Here is a 13,789-nt window from a genome sequence, read left to right as displayed (position 1 = left end):
GGACATCAGATGCTTTGTGGTAGTGAGTTTTCATATCATCTTGTGTATGGAAGATTTAACTAAGGACAGAACTGAGGATCACTGCTTAACAGTTCAGATGCAGGAAACTGCTTCTCTCTCTCTCTCTCTCTCTTTTTTTTTTTTTTTTCTCTACTTCTCCACTCACTGTGCAAACAGCCTATGATAGACTGTCTAAAACCTGTACCTTCAGTAGCATTCTCCTTGTGGTATTATTTTCTTGGAAGGTGCTCTATAAAAGATAAAATAGAGATCTTCTGTGAAGAGAGATTATTGCCTCGGTAACTGCAGTACTCCTACAGTGTCTTCTATTCTCAGGGCCAGCATAGATCTAATATCCATTCATCACAGATATGCAAAACCTTGAAGGATTCTTCTCTACTTTGATGTTTTTCATCATCAGAACATTGCAGCTGCCTGCTTACAGTCATTGCATTTCTTTTCTGCACAATGTGCATTTTAACAGTGAGCAGAATATAGTGCATACTTTTCTGCATTTTCTATGATTATAGAAAAGCTAATATTTTATTACTGCATAGTTCATCAACAAGTTCTCTTATTTGCTTTGAAATGAGGCACTCCTGACTCAGGAGGGAGAGTGCCACCTACTGTATCTCTGAAACTATTTCTACAGCAAATAGGTCTAAAGAAATTCAGTAAGCTTATGTGTTAGCCTCTAAAGAATATGAAATCTCAGCACAGAGTGGTTGTAAGTAAGTGGACAGAAGGTACAATTTTTGGTTAAGTGCAATAGGATGAATGAGGTGGTGTGAGAGAAATTTCTCACCAAGAATGTCAGCTGAAGAATTATTGCCATACAGTCAGGAATAACAGAGGATTCACAGTATGTTTCTAGATAATGGGAAATGCTGTTTCACCTTACTTTTATGGATATGCTCCCTAAAATGGAATGAAGAAGGCTAGATATCTATACTGGATATCTTCAAGCAGTTAATGATGTCTTTCTGTGTGAGATTATAAGTGCTGTCCGTGTTAAATCAGTCTAGAGAGCTCTGGAAATAAATTAGTGTATAATATGAAACCCATTTCAGTCACCATGTCTGGGCATTACATTAGAATGGTCATGTTCAGTTGTATTGACACAGCTGAACTATGCTAATTCCTTGCTCCTTATGTGGACCTATCTGTAATTAGACCCCAGACCAATAGAGCTATATTAGTTGCCAATTTGTTCTGAAGGTGCAAATTTCAGATATGAACTCTGAACAGGAATTAGCTGGTTTCTAGAAAAGTCCTTTCAAAAACTTTCAAATGAAGAGCCTTTAAAATATTTGCAGCCACTCAGAATAATCAAAAGATTGAACGATAATTCTTCAGACTTCAATTGCTTTGGCTGTCCATTTGGATGCTGGGCATACAAAACTCCCTGCAAGGTAAGGATTGCAATTACAGAGCTAACAAGTCCCAGTGCATATCCTGTTCAAGGAATGCTGCAAAATTTCAAGTAATAGAAGTTCAAAATCAAAGTTATTATCCCATCATTATCCACATTACAACGTTCCCTTGCCAACAATAAGCCAAGACATTTTAAAAGACTATGCCTAGAGTAATATAAACAGGACACTTTTTATGGTTATATAGAAGCAAAATCCACAGAAAGAAATTAAATAGTAACAGTATTATATATTTGAATCACATTCTGTCTTTAATAATATCTTTTTTTCAGAGTTGGTTCATGGAACAGAAGATGAGCAGTAACAGTGAGGGCTCTTAGTAAAATTTAAATTGAACATAATTTAATTTTTCATGTAAAATTTTAGAAATTCAAATCACAAAAGAACCTTCCTAGTATTATATAATAAGTATGCAAGTTTGGGATGAGATACTTGTCTGGTCATACTGGATGGTGGTTTGACCCTGTATATCCTTTTCAAACTGGCACTACCCACTACTTCTAATCTGCTTCTCAGTGCTCACTGAGAGACAACTGTGCTCTTGATAATATGTATATGTGATATCTATATCAAAAGTAATAATAACAACTTAGCAAGGAATCACTGAAGGCACTATGCCATTCACTTTTTCCTTTTTATGAAAATATTTTTTTTGTAATGTCAGAGATTTTGAAGTTTTCTAAGGTGAGGGATGTTCAGTGAAGTTTAGAATTATGTGCAATGAAGATTCAAATAAGATAATAAATGACAAAAGGTTCTTTAATTTTTGGAGGACTGGTTTATTGAATGCTTTGGCCCTCAAGCCTGGCAGATACATGCTTAAGGGAGGGAAAATCAATTATTAATAATAACCTCAATTATGAGCAGAGAAACAGCAAAAGGTAGAGAATCTAGTGAATGTTGCATAGGGAGAAAACAAGCCTAAAGAAATAATGTGATATGTTTCTTGATATATGCAATTGCATCCCAACTATGTTGTGCAGGTAGCACCATGATAAATTGAACTCATCATGTGCTATTGATTGTTTCTCCTGTCTTTTGTTCACAAATTCATCTCAGCCACAACCACTTTCAAGATTTAAAAACTTCAAACAGCTTTCCAAAGCCATTCATATGGGTAATATTTGTGGTAAAACAAAAGCAATACCAAAAACCTAAATTTAGTTCAGTTAAGATGTCAAGAATTGTGGACTCAACACTATTTAAAGCCCTGAAGAAAGTGCATAATGTGAAGCAAAAATTTGTCTTGGCAAAAGGAAGTTTTGAAGGAAAGGAAATTGAGATAGTCTGGCCTTTGTTTAGGCAAGTTAAGGCTATTTGGCCCATTCTTCAGACAAGGAACTTTATAGACAAGAGAAGACTTTGTAAAATAGTGTGTGTTTATGTATATTTTATCTCAAAGATATCCAGTATAGCTGTAAAAAGCCATAACTGTCACACTCATCCAGACAGCCTGCATAACAAAAGCCAGTTCACTGGCATCATCCTGTAGGAGGGAAAGCATTGTGCATTGGCTATGCTTATAGGAAGGACCAGGAAGTTAGCTAATTACAAAGAGTGCTCTGAAAATAATTATTCTTTATTATGTTTACCTGCAATTTCAGAGGCAGACACTGATGACATGTCAGTAGAGGCTTAACCTTCCCACCAGTTTTTCATTACGTTTTGTCACCATGCAATGGATAGCAGGAGAGGGGCAGTCTAACAAAATGGAACCTGACACAGAAATGCAAATTGCTCTGTATAACTTCCTGAAAGGAGGTCATAGTAAGGTGAGTTTCAGACTCTTCTCCCAGATAGTAGTAGTATGATGAGAGGTAAAATCTTCAAGCTGTAGCAGAGGATGTTCAGGTTGGATATTAAGAAAAGTATTTTCTTAGAAATAGTGGTAATGCATTAGAACAAGTTGTCCCAAGGAAGGAGGCTGCTGAGTCACTGTCCCTGGAAGTGTTCAGGAGGTATGTGGTTGTGGTACTGAGGGATATGGTTTTCAGTGGGCATGGTGGGGAAACATCAATAACTGACCTAGATGTTCTTAGAGATCTCCAACCTTAATGATTCTGCAATGCAAAAAGGTTACACACCTAAGGTGTATGCATTCTGAAAAAGGTCAGGTCAACATAAACAAGATTCAGGATTTGAAATACACAGATTAATTTTTCATCCATATGAAATCACTTCTCATAATATGCATATAACTTCTAAAAATTAATTATTCAATTATTTTTTTTTTTCCCTATTCCTGGTAATATTTATGTTTCTTTCATTTTTTACTTTTTTTTTTTTTTCAGTCTAAAATCAAGAAAAATGCATTTATATTTTTAAAAAAGGAATTAAAACATATTGCAAATGAAAGTTTATTACATTTAAGTAACATTAGATATCTTTTTATTGGTAAATGAATTAATATTTTTTCAAATAATTTTAAGTAATGAAGTACTGAAACTGATGAACTTTGTAACCACTCCAACAAAGAAAACTATTTTCTTCTGAAGCTGCCATCTCTTGTCTTGTTATTGTTGTTATTGTTCCCATTTAAAACTATTTTTCAGAGAATGTTTTTTTGTTTGTTTGGTTGGTTTTTTTTTCATTAGCATTTTAATTCTCAAATAGGGTACATAATTACTGTATGAGGAAAATTGATTTCTGAGCTTCAAGAAATTACTTAAAGCTTAAGTATCCAATATGACTTGCTTTGATTCCAAAAAAATAAAGACTGAGAAATCATTACTATCAAACTCTCCCTTCTTGCTGTCCCTCTCAAGAGACAGTTTACAGTCAACTCACTATTATTCTAATCACTTAATTACCCATAGAAATTAATTCTAGTCACTTAACTTTCCATAGGAGTTAAGTAACATAATAGAGAAAGGAAGCATAGGTGTTATTTATTTGAGTTAGGAAAATATCTGAACTATTTACATTGGTTTTCCTAAATCTTATGCCATCTGTCATCAGGAAACACGTGTAGGAAGTAGGCCTAGCACTTATCATAACTTAGAAAGACCAGAAAAGAAAGAAAAAAGAAAAAAGAAAAAAAAAAAAAAGATGTAAATGAAATTGAAATGTACGGGAAATAAAATACATATTAAGAAACTGTACTTTGTCAATGCTAATAAGTCAACTTTCTACCCACATGCACGCTCCCAGGAAAAAGCTATAGAAGCCACAAACAAAATAAAACTAAATCCACGCCTTACAGCTTCCCAGGAATAACAAGTTAGCTGTTATTTTGAAATGTGCAGTTTCTATAAATTGCAGGCACCACAGAATAAGAAAACCATAACATCACAGCAGCATAATGTTTATGCAGTTTTATAATTATAAACAAACTTAACAAGATCATTTGTTTCATTCAGTGTTGCAGCAATGTAATCAGCGAATAGGAGAAAACTTACACAGACTTATTCACAAAGATGGTACAGAAGACAATCCAGCTCTGATTCTCTAATAATGATTTTTCAGAAAAAATATGATGAGAGTTCAAATATATTTTTATGCTACTTTATGTAACATGACCATTATCCAGAGAAAGCTAAGAAAAGTGCAGAGATGTTTGCTTATATATGTTAAAATTAAACTTTAAAAAATAATAAGAGTAAAGGCACACTTACTAAGGTAGTTAAATATTTATTTGTAGTCAGTGTATTATATTCATGTACAAAGTCTGAAGAGCTGAGTAAAAGACCCTGGGAAAACTCATTATGTTGCAGTCTTGTGGCAACAAGAAAAATATTTCACCCTCTTCTACCTGTTTTTGCATTTTCTCATAAAAGGTAGGAGACTCAGTAGCCTTTGCAGGCTGTTTTCAAGATGACCTACTCAGAAATGACCCTATATACTGCGTTCTGTCTTCAGTATTTGTAGGTCAAAACCATTGTCCTTGTCTTCCTTAATCTAAAGAAAGCTAAGCTTCAATGTACTTCTATCTGGTATATTTTAATAACACTAATATAGAAATTTTAATATTTGTTCTCAGCAATCCAAGTGTAAATCTCTCTGGAGTGTTCTTTCTGGTTTTTTTTCTTTCTTTTCTCCCTAGAAATGATGACAGATTGGTAGGGTGATTGACATATTAGAAACTGAATGTTAGCACCAGTAGTTATCATTGAAAGGTGTTATGCTGATGATAACTTCTCTGTTGAGAAGGGCAAATCAATCAGCTGTTCCTTTCTGAAACATTGTCCTTGCAGTCACACTTATGTTGGAATGCTGGACCATGCAAACTGGAAGAATACTCTAGTTCTACTGCGAAAGACATAGATTTTTCCAAAGGCCTTTCCACAGAATTTTAGGTGAAGATTAATAACAGGATTAAAGTAAAAACTCTCAGTGGAATACCTCTCAACATTTCTTTCCTCGCTACTCAACTGAAAGATCTTTGAGAACACTTCATTTTCTCTCATTTTAAATTTCTTAAATGATCGAGACAAGTATCAAGAATTTACTCACACTTTCTATTTTATTTGCAAAACCACCATACAAGGTTCTGATAATTTCATTGGAGAGTAAAATTGATGCATGCATCTTTTACTCATGCTTGTAGCACACTTTTGAGAAATACAGAGACTAAAAAATATACATATGTTCACAGTATACATAATTTTGTTTAACAAAATTGCATGTGAACTCACATTTTAGAAATTTCTGAGATTACTTTTGATGCTGGTGTTCGTTTAGTTAATTGATAAGAATATCATACAGGAATATACTGAGTTTTTATATATTCCTAACTGAGAAAGGATTATAATCCACAAGTAAAGAAAATGAATGGAGAAGTGTAAATTGCATGTGCATTACTTTAATCATGGCTTTTTTCTTTTTTTCTTTTTTCTTTTTCTTTTTTTTTTTTTAATAATAATATAAAAATAATGCAAATATGTCTAAACAGATACATCGCTAAGAATAAATTTGAATAAAACTCAAGAGGAGAAAAATGGATTTGCATAATAACTTTTCTTAGGAATTGCACTTTGAAGTTGCTTTGAGCCAAATTCTCATGAGCATTTAATTAGGTAAACTTACACTGAATCAAATGGCTTCATTTTCAGTTGAAGCTCAATACTTTTGAAAACACACAGAAATATCATCCCCATCTCTACTGCTGTGCATTTGAATTGATTATAAATGCAATGTGCTCATGCTCATAGCCCACTACAAAGCTATCTCTATTTGTGATATTACATGTAAAATATCAAATAGTTTGTGATCAAGAACTCAGGCTATCAGATTTTCATACGTATGCTTATTACCTGAAGTTTTCATTAAATAAAGGAATATATTAGTCTGGATACTCTGTACCCTTACATAGACTGTTCTATCAGGATGAATTATTTTTGAAATACTCATGATTTTAGTTTTATTTCTACTCAAGTTTCATTATTTTACTTGAATGTGAAGCCATTACTGAACTAGAAAATACTGACTACTTCATGATTTTTCAGTGAACTGACAAACAGTGTTCTAGCAAGAGCATGGACAGTCTGGCCACTGAAGTGGTGGAGAGAAGAGAAATAAGGAGTTTGATGCACCCAGTTTTCTGTCCCTTATTTACTGTTATTTCTAATTGTCTAATTAAAATCAAATCTGAAGGTTTCTCAAGCAGAAAGTCACTAGAAGTGGGTATTTAATTTCCTTATGAATATTGTACATTCTGTTTTGTTTTGTTTTGTTTTGTTTTGTTTTATTACTAGTGTTGTTTTTCACATTTATAGCCGTTAGTGTCTGTTGAATAATAGCATTATGAAGCCCATGCAGATCATCTTGTTTGTGTGAAAAAGATAAATTACTCTGGCCAAGGGCATTGGACTCTGGTCTTTAGCAGATTTTGATCTGCTGCCCAGGACAAGAAATTGATTACCTGAGCAGTGTGGAAAACATTCCCAATTAATACAGTGCATTAAATTTCACTGTAGCAATAGGAGCCACTGTATATTTTTGAATCCACTTTGGAAATATCTTGAAGATTCTGAAAAATGTCAGAAATGAAGAAAAAGTATATGTTAATTTCTCTGACATGAAAGCTAAGAGGATGTTTCATCCCTCCAGGAAAATAAATAAATAAATAAAAATCACATGTAAGAAAATCCTGTTCTTATGCAGCTTTGAAAATGGGAATTGCTCTGGGAAATCTGGAAAGATTTTAAGAAAAGGAGGTAGAGGAAGTGGAGGGGGAAGAGGAAGAGAAAGGGGAAGAAGGAAGGGGGGGGAAGGGGAAAGGAAAGGAAAAGAGAAAGAAAGAAAAAGTGAAAAAGAAAAAGGGAAGAAGAAAGAGAAAAAGGAAGAAAAAGGTGAAACATGCCTATACTTTGGTTAGTATCTTCCTGTAGCACATAAAGCTGATAGTTGATTTAAGCAGCATTACATGCCAGGAGGTGCTTTTCACCCAAGTGATAAAAAGTTATGTTTGTGATATCGCTCTGATACCAAGGATTGCCACTTTTATCAAATATCATGGTCATCTCCGGTTGCCTAGTTAGCTGGAAGGCCTTGATTCAAGTGGAAGTGCTGGAAGAACAGCCCACTAAAAAATAGCATAATCTGTGTTTTCTTATAGTCATATAGATCATGCTAAATTATAATGTATTCAGATTATTTACAGTTCAATTTAATTTTCTCTTTGGCATCTTTTTGAAGTGTACAGTTGCTAACAATCTGCTGTGATTCCTTAACATTAACACACACAAAAAAAAACCAACTGTCATGCTTGAGATATTTACAAAATATCTAGATAAACAACAGGATAACAATATTACAAGTTTAGTTACTGCATTATCTGAAGTTCTTTGTTGTGGTTTTTTTTGTTTGTTTGTTTTTTGTTTTTTGTTTGTTTGTTTGTTTCTTTTTCACTTTTGGTAGTATAGAATACCAAGAAAACAAGATAGTTCTGCTCCGTGGGTAAACATGGAATATTGCTAGAAATATTTCAGTTGGGTATTTTGTTGCAGTGAGGACCTTCTAAAACAATTATTACATGTTCTAAGGTCTTTATCACCCTATCTATTCTATTACACTTTTACACTGAGAAACAAAATTGATTCTGGACTTCATCCAGTCTAATTTTCCAGCAAGTGGCTAATAGTAAGTGCCTTTAAGCTCCAGTGAAAAGCTTCTTAATAGGAAGCAGTGCAAGTCATCACTAAGACAAATGTTGCCAATGCTCTTCATATGTTCCAAGAGATAAGATGTTGCCATTTTGCATTCTGTTTTATGGAATATTTTCAGATTGTGAGTAAGAGGACATTATTTGTTTAATATTTTTTCCTTCCTAAAAAAATTATAAGAAGCTAAAAGCTCTGCAGATATTCTTGTATTTATAACAACTAAACTTCCACTTCACTGAACACTTCAAATAAGTACCTGTATATACATTTTTTTTATCACTGATTATTAGTGCAGCAGCTAACTCACTAGGCCAGTCAATTGTACTTATTTATTTGTTTCTAAAAAGAAAAAATTACACTGATTCATGGTGTGAAAAGCTTTACAGCTTTTTATTATTATTATTATTATTATTATTATTTATTTTTTTTTACTTATTTATTTTTTTATTATTATTAATTTCTAAAATGTGTGAACTATTAAAAAAAACATTGGGTGAGGGGTTTAAAGATACAGTTCTCCATTGTGAAGAGTATATTCAATACTAATTGTATTTACATTTGACAAGGCAGTTCTGAAAGGTTTTGCTCCCTGTACATATATTTTTTGGGGCAACCAACATAAGAAGGATAAGGGCCTGCTGGAGCAAGTCCATAAGAGGACCATGGGATAATCAGAGGGCTGGAGCTCTGTTATGGAAAGAGGCTGAGACATCTGGGATTTTTCAGCCTGGAGAAGGCTTCAGGGAGACCTCATGGATGCCTTTCAGTTTCTAAAGAGAAACAGCAGGAAGGCTGGAAAAGGACTTTTTATCAGTGAATGTAGTGATAGGTTAGTGTGTAGTAGCTTTAACCTAAAATAAAATTTAAAAATATTAGACCTTAGGAAGAAATTCTTCCTTATGAGGGTGGTGAGGCACTGGAATAGGCTTTCCAGAGATGATGTGTCTGCCCTGTCCCTAGAGATATTCAAAGCCAGGTTGGATGGGGCTTTGAGCAACTTATCTAGTGGAAAGTGGCCCTGCCCATAGCAGGAGTCATGCAACTAGATGATTTCTGTAAACCAAATCATTTGATGATTCTACAATTCTATGATTCTATATAGATCACTCCAAAAGTAATGCTTCCTGCTCATTTCCATTTGGACAACGATGACAGGTACAAGGAGCACAGTAACAGTGTTTGAACATTTTCCACTTCCCTTGCCCTTATTTATTTATTTATTTATTTATTTATTTATTTATTTATTTATTTATTTATTTTAATTCAGGTAATAGAAGACTTACTAAAAAACAGAAATAGAACAAAAGAAAAGACAGATACTCACAGAAGTTCTCATACAAATAAGTCAGCATTATTTAACAGAAATGCAAATGTTAGAACAAAATAATTATGCTGTGAGGGAAAAGTTAACTTAATGTATTTATATATTCCAAGATTAATAAGCAACTACACATGGGTAAATGGTTTATAAAAGTATTAGTTGTCTTTCTGAATCCAAGCTCAAGGATTTAGCTTAGTATTCAAAAGAGCATTTTTAGCTGCTATTCATCCACATTGTAACAATGGTATTTGATGTGCCTAGTGCTCTCAAGTTAAAATTTTAATGACTAATTTTTGTAGGGAAAATAAGAAACTGGTAAGGTTTTGACTAATGTTATATTGTTTGAACATAATATGTTTCACTTCTTTTTATTAGGTGAGATCACATAATCAAAGTTAATACTTAGTGCATTTGGCAATGTTTATACAGGAGTTATGGATGCTACCCCTGTTCTGAGGGGGACTATGGATAGCTTTGACGTCAAAAAATCATTCCTTTAATTAGTCACACCTCCAAAGGTTTGCAAATTTATTATATAAAAAATCCTGTCTAAACATGAGTGTTACCCTTAAAACTTCAATCTTGTTAAGATATCCAGAAATCGTTTTTTTGACATTTTTAAAATTTTTCAAACTAATGCATGTAAATGATAGTGTATCAGTTCATCTGAGGTAGCCTGTTTGACTTTGTATTGTACTTGGGCATCATCTTGTTATTGGTGTGCTGGAAAATAGCTTATTGCTCTCAAGCTCATTGTGCTCTATCTGTCATTGCTACATATACTTGACAACTGTTGTTTCATGGATTTTGTTAGATGAGCTGCTCCTGTGATCACTTTCTAATGCATTTCAAACCAAAATAGCTGGGTTATCAAAGACTACATTTCAGACCATTTAAATTAACCTACCTAGTTTTGTCCAGAATGGAACAATCACTTGAAAATCTCATTGTGAAGACTGGAATGGACAGGAATTTTTGAGGAGTAGACAATTACAACCAACAGAGAAAATGAAAAGGTGATAACAATTTATCAGATAATGTTGCAACAGTAAGTGGACATGTGTCTTCAGTTTCTATGAATACATAAATAAATTGTTCTGTTACTATGGTTTTTGATTTCTCTGATATTTTAGAAACTAAGAGATGCAGCCAATGAAGACAGATGATCTGAGTAGGCTCTGAAATTTCATTAAATCAAAGGTGTGAAAGCTATCTGGACCTTGTATGCCAATCTGACAAAGGAAAACACGTGAAGGAAAAAACGTCAGGAAACAGCTCACTTTACAGCTGGATGAATATTGATTTTACATATTAAGAGGAAACAAAGTACTTGCATGTAACTTAATAGAGAATTAAACATCAAAGAAATATCTTTCTCAGAAAACAGAAACTTTACGGATAAAATAATAATCAGCACATTTCAATCTGTGGTAGATACTATAAGGACAACTAAAACAGACAATAATGGTAAAGTAAAAAATAGCAAAGATAAAATAGCAAAATTATCCAGAGGACAAAGAACTAAACGAGTGCTCTTTAAGTTTCAGTGTAAATGAAGACATCTAAAACAAGGGCAAACAAGCAGTGATGAATGGGAAGGATGACATTGGAATGGGGGAAATCTGTGGAAGCAAAACTTTGAAAATTAATGTTAATAAAATGAGGGTAAACCTCATAATCAACATTTGCAGTTTTGGAAGAACTAACATATAGAAGATTTAGTGCAGTTACACAGAGAGTAAATGGTGCAAGTTCTACTTCTTGCCCAAGACAGAGTAGTCCTGAGCTGAAAATATCAAAATGGATCAGGAAAAAAACTGAAAGAAGACATTAGATATATTTCAGTAACCTTTCCAATGGTGTTAAATACAAGCACATCCTATGAGTCAAGAAAGTTTTGACTCACAGATCTTAGGAGTTTTGGGTAATGCACTATGGCAGTATATTTTTTTCCATGTCCTAGTACTATACTTTTGCCTGATCACCTCCTTTTGATGGTTGCCAGTGAGATAATGAGCTAGAAGGGCTCTTCTTCAGGTTCTCTACAGATATTCCTTTTCTGAGATGGATATTAAAGTATCTGTAAAATCTATGTTGAAACATACTAGCTGCATATTTTTTTCTCTAATGAGACAGTAAATTTCCTGTGGTTCACCTGGATTTTGTATCTCTACTGATATTGTAAAGAATTGTGGAGATTAAGTCTAAAGAAAGGCTGAAATGGCCAAGCATAAGATTGAGTTTATGCTCTTGTGTAGGAGCATCTCATGCATGAATAAAAGAACAAAGAACAGGTCTGGAAAGTAATTTTATTTAATATGTCCAGCTAAAAGCTTGACACAAATGTAGAAATAGGCAAGTAAAATTTGATGACAGAAAGGTAGGGAGCTTTATCACTATGGAAACAGATTGGAATATTCTACAAATAGTCTGACCCTGAGGACTGGAGGCACAGCACTAGGATAAAAAGTAGTAATACAGAAAGCAAGGCTGCTCTCTTGAAAACTAACAGGAATTTTTGCTCTTGATTGGGAGTTCATCAGATGGAAATGACAGAGACTAAAGATTTGGATGTATTCATCAATCACTAGCAGCTGCAGAAAGCAACTGTAGTTTTTGGAGGACCTCAATCAGGGTAAATAATTCTACTAGAAACAGGGTAATATTAGCTCCATCATGCAAGGCGTAGCCTAGAAACAAAATGTTCAACATGACATAGCAAGCTAAAAAATGTCCTGAAATATTCCGAAGAATGGAAAACCTTTTCAAAAGGAGGAAAAAAATAAAATTAAAATAAAATTAAAATAAATGTTCATTGTCACAGAAGGTGATTTAGAGAGGACGTAAATCTTCTTCATACAAAAATTACATTGAAACAAATGGTAGGAAAGAGATCAGTTAACACAAGAACAAATGTAAACTCGGTATGAATTATTTTAAAAGGAAATAAACCTTTACCATTAGTGAAGTTAAATTTTATTTTCTAAAAATACCAGAACAAAAAAACAAAAAAATGTGGTGGAAGACTGAACTTGGTATCTAATGAAAAAACTTAAGGCTATCTGCAAGGTCAAGAGCCTTGAGTCAGGTGCTCAAGAAGCCCAAGTGACATCTGTGTTTCTTTGTTTTGAGTGTGTTGTGACTGGAAAAGATGTTCACTTGAGGTGAAATTACAAGGGAGTAATACTAGCTCTCTGAGAATCTCAAATCTTTTGACAGAACTTGACTTTTAATTATTTTTTTTCCCCCTATTAATAACAACCATTTATAGGCTTAAATGGCTTAAACTGAACTGATGCTTCAGATTTTCATTAGAAATAAATCACTTCTTACCAAGTACTGGGAAGAAAATGGACAGGACAATAGCGAATGGACCTTCTCTGTTGACCTGTACTGACAGAAAGCTAGAGAGAAAGCAAATAATTAGAACTAATGGTACCCCTCTGTTCATACTTCAACATTAGAGTAAGTTACAAGGAAAGATTGTGCAGCTCCACTCCCCACTTATAAAATGAACCAGATGTAATCCTGTGACTTTGTCAAATATTCTCAGCAAATGAGCAAATTCACAAAAAAACTGAAGATATTTTATGGACATAAAAATGTTTATAAACCTTTTGAATTATTTGCTATAAATAGGTTGCAGTAAAATATCTTTTTACTAAGGAATGTTCATGGTATACTATCAGTGATTTTGATATTTGAGTCTTGCTGTATCTCCAATTGCCAAGGCTGAGAAATTGAAGAACAGCAGTTCAAGCTGAAATGGTACATTAATGCTTACAGTACTTTAATAAAACATAAATCTGTTGCATTGTTTTTATTTTTTGTTTGTTTATTTTATGTAAGATCTTCTAATTATTTCTAACAAAGAACTAAGAAGAATGACAGTTTTGCTACCTAGTGATGTGGATTTAATACAGCAATTCGGC

At 33.4% G+C, this 13,789-nt stretch overlaps 1 long non-coding RNA gene across 1 annotated transcript in view; it reads right to left on the bottom strand.

The window, feature by feature from the left end:
* Positions 1 to 1,616: 1,616 nt before the first annotated feature.
* Positions 1,617 to 13,789, bottom strand: part of LOC116652892 — a 30,220-nt gene continuing 18,047 nt past the window's right edge. Inside the window, exons 2-3 of the long non-coding RNA XR_004306087.1 lie at positions 13,191 to 13,261; positions 1,617 to 3,493 (exon numbers count right to left, since the gene is read on the bottom strand). This is a non-coding gene — a long non-coding RNA (uncharacterized LOC116652892). The remainder of the gene's footprint in view (positions 3,494 to 13,190; positions 13,262 to 13,789) is intronic.

This window comes from Coturnix japonica, chromosome 2 (genome assembly GCF_001577835.2).
Source record: "Coturnix japonica isolate 7356 chromosome 2, Coturnix japonica 2.1, whole genome shotgun sequence".
In the NCBI taxonomy this organism is placed as follows: domain Eukaryota; kingdom Metazoa; phylum Chordata; class Aves; order Galliformes; family Phasianidae; genus Coturnix; species Coturnix japonica.
Note: the sequence above shows the minus strand (reverse complement) of the source record. Positions and strands in the feature narration are given on the sequence as shown.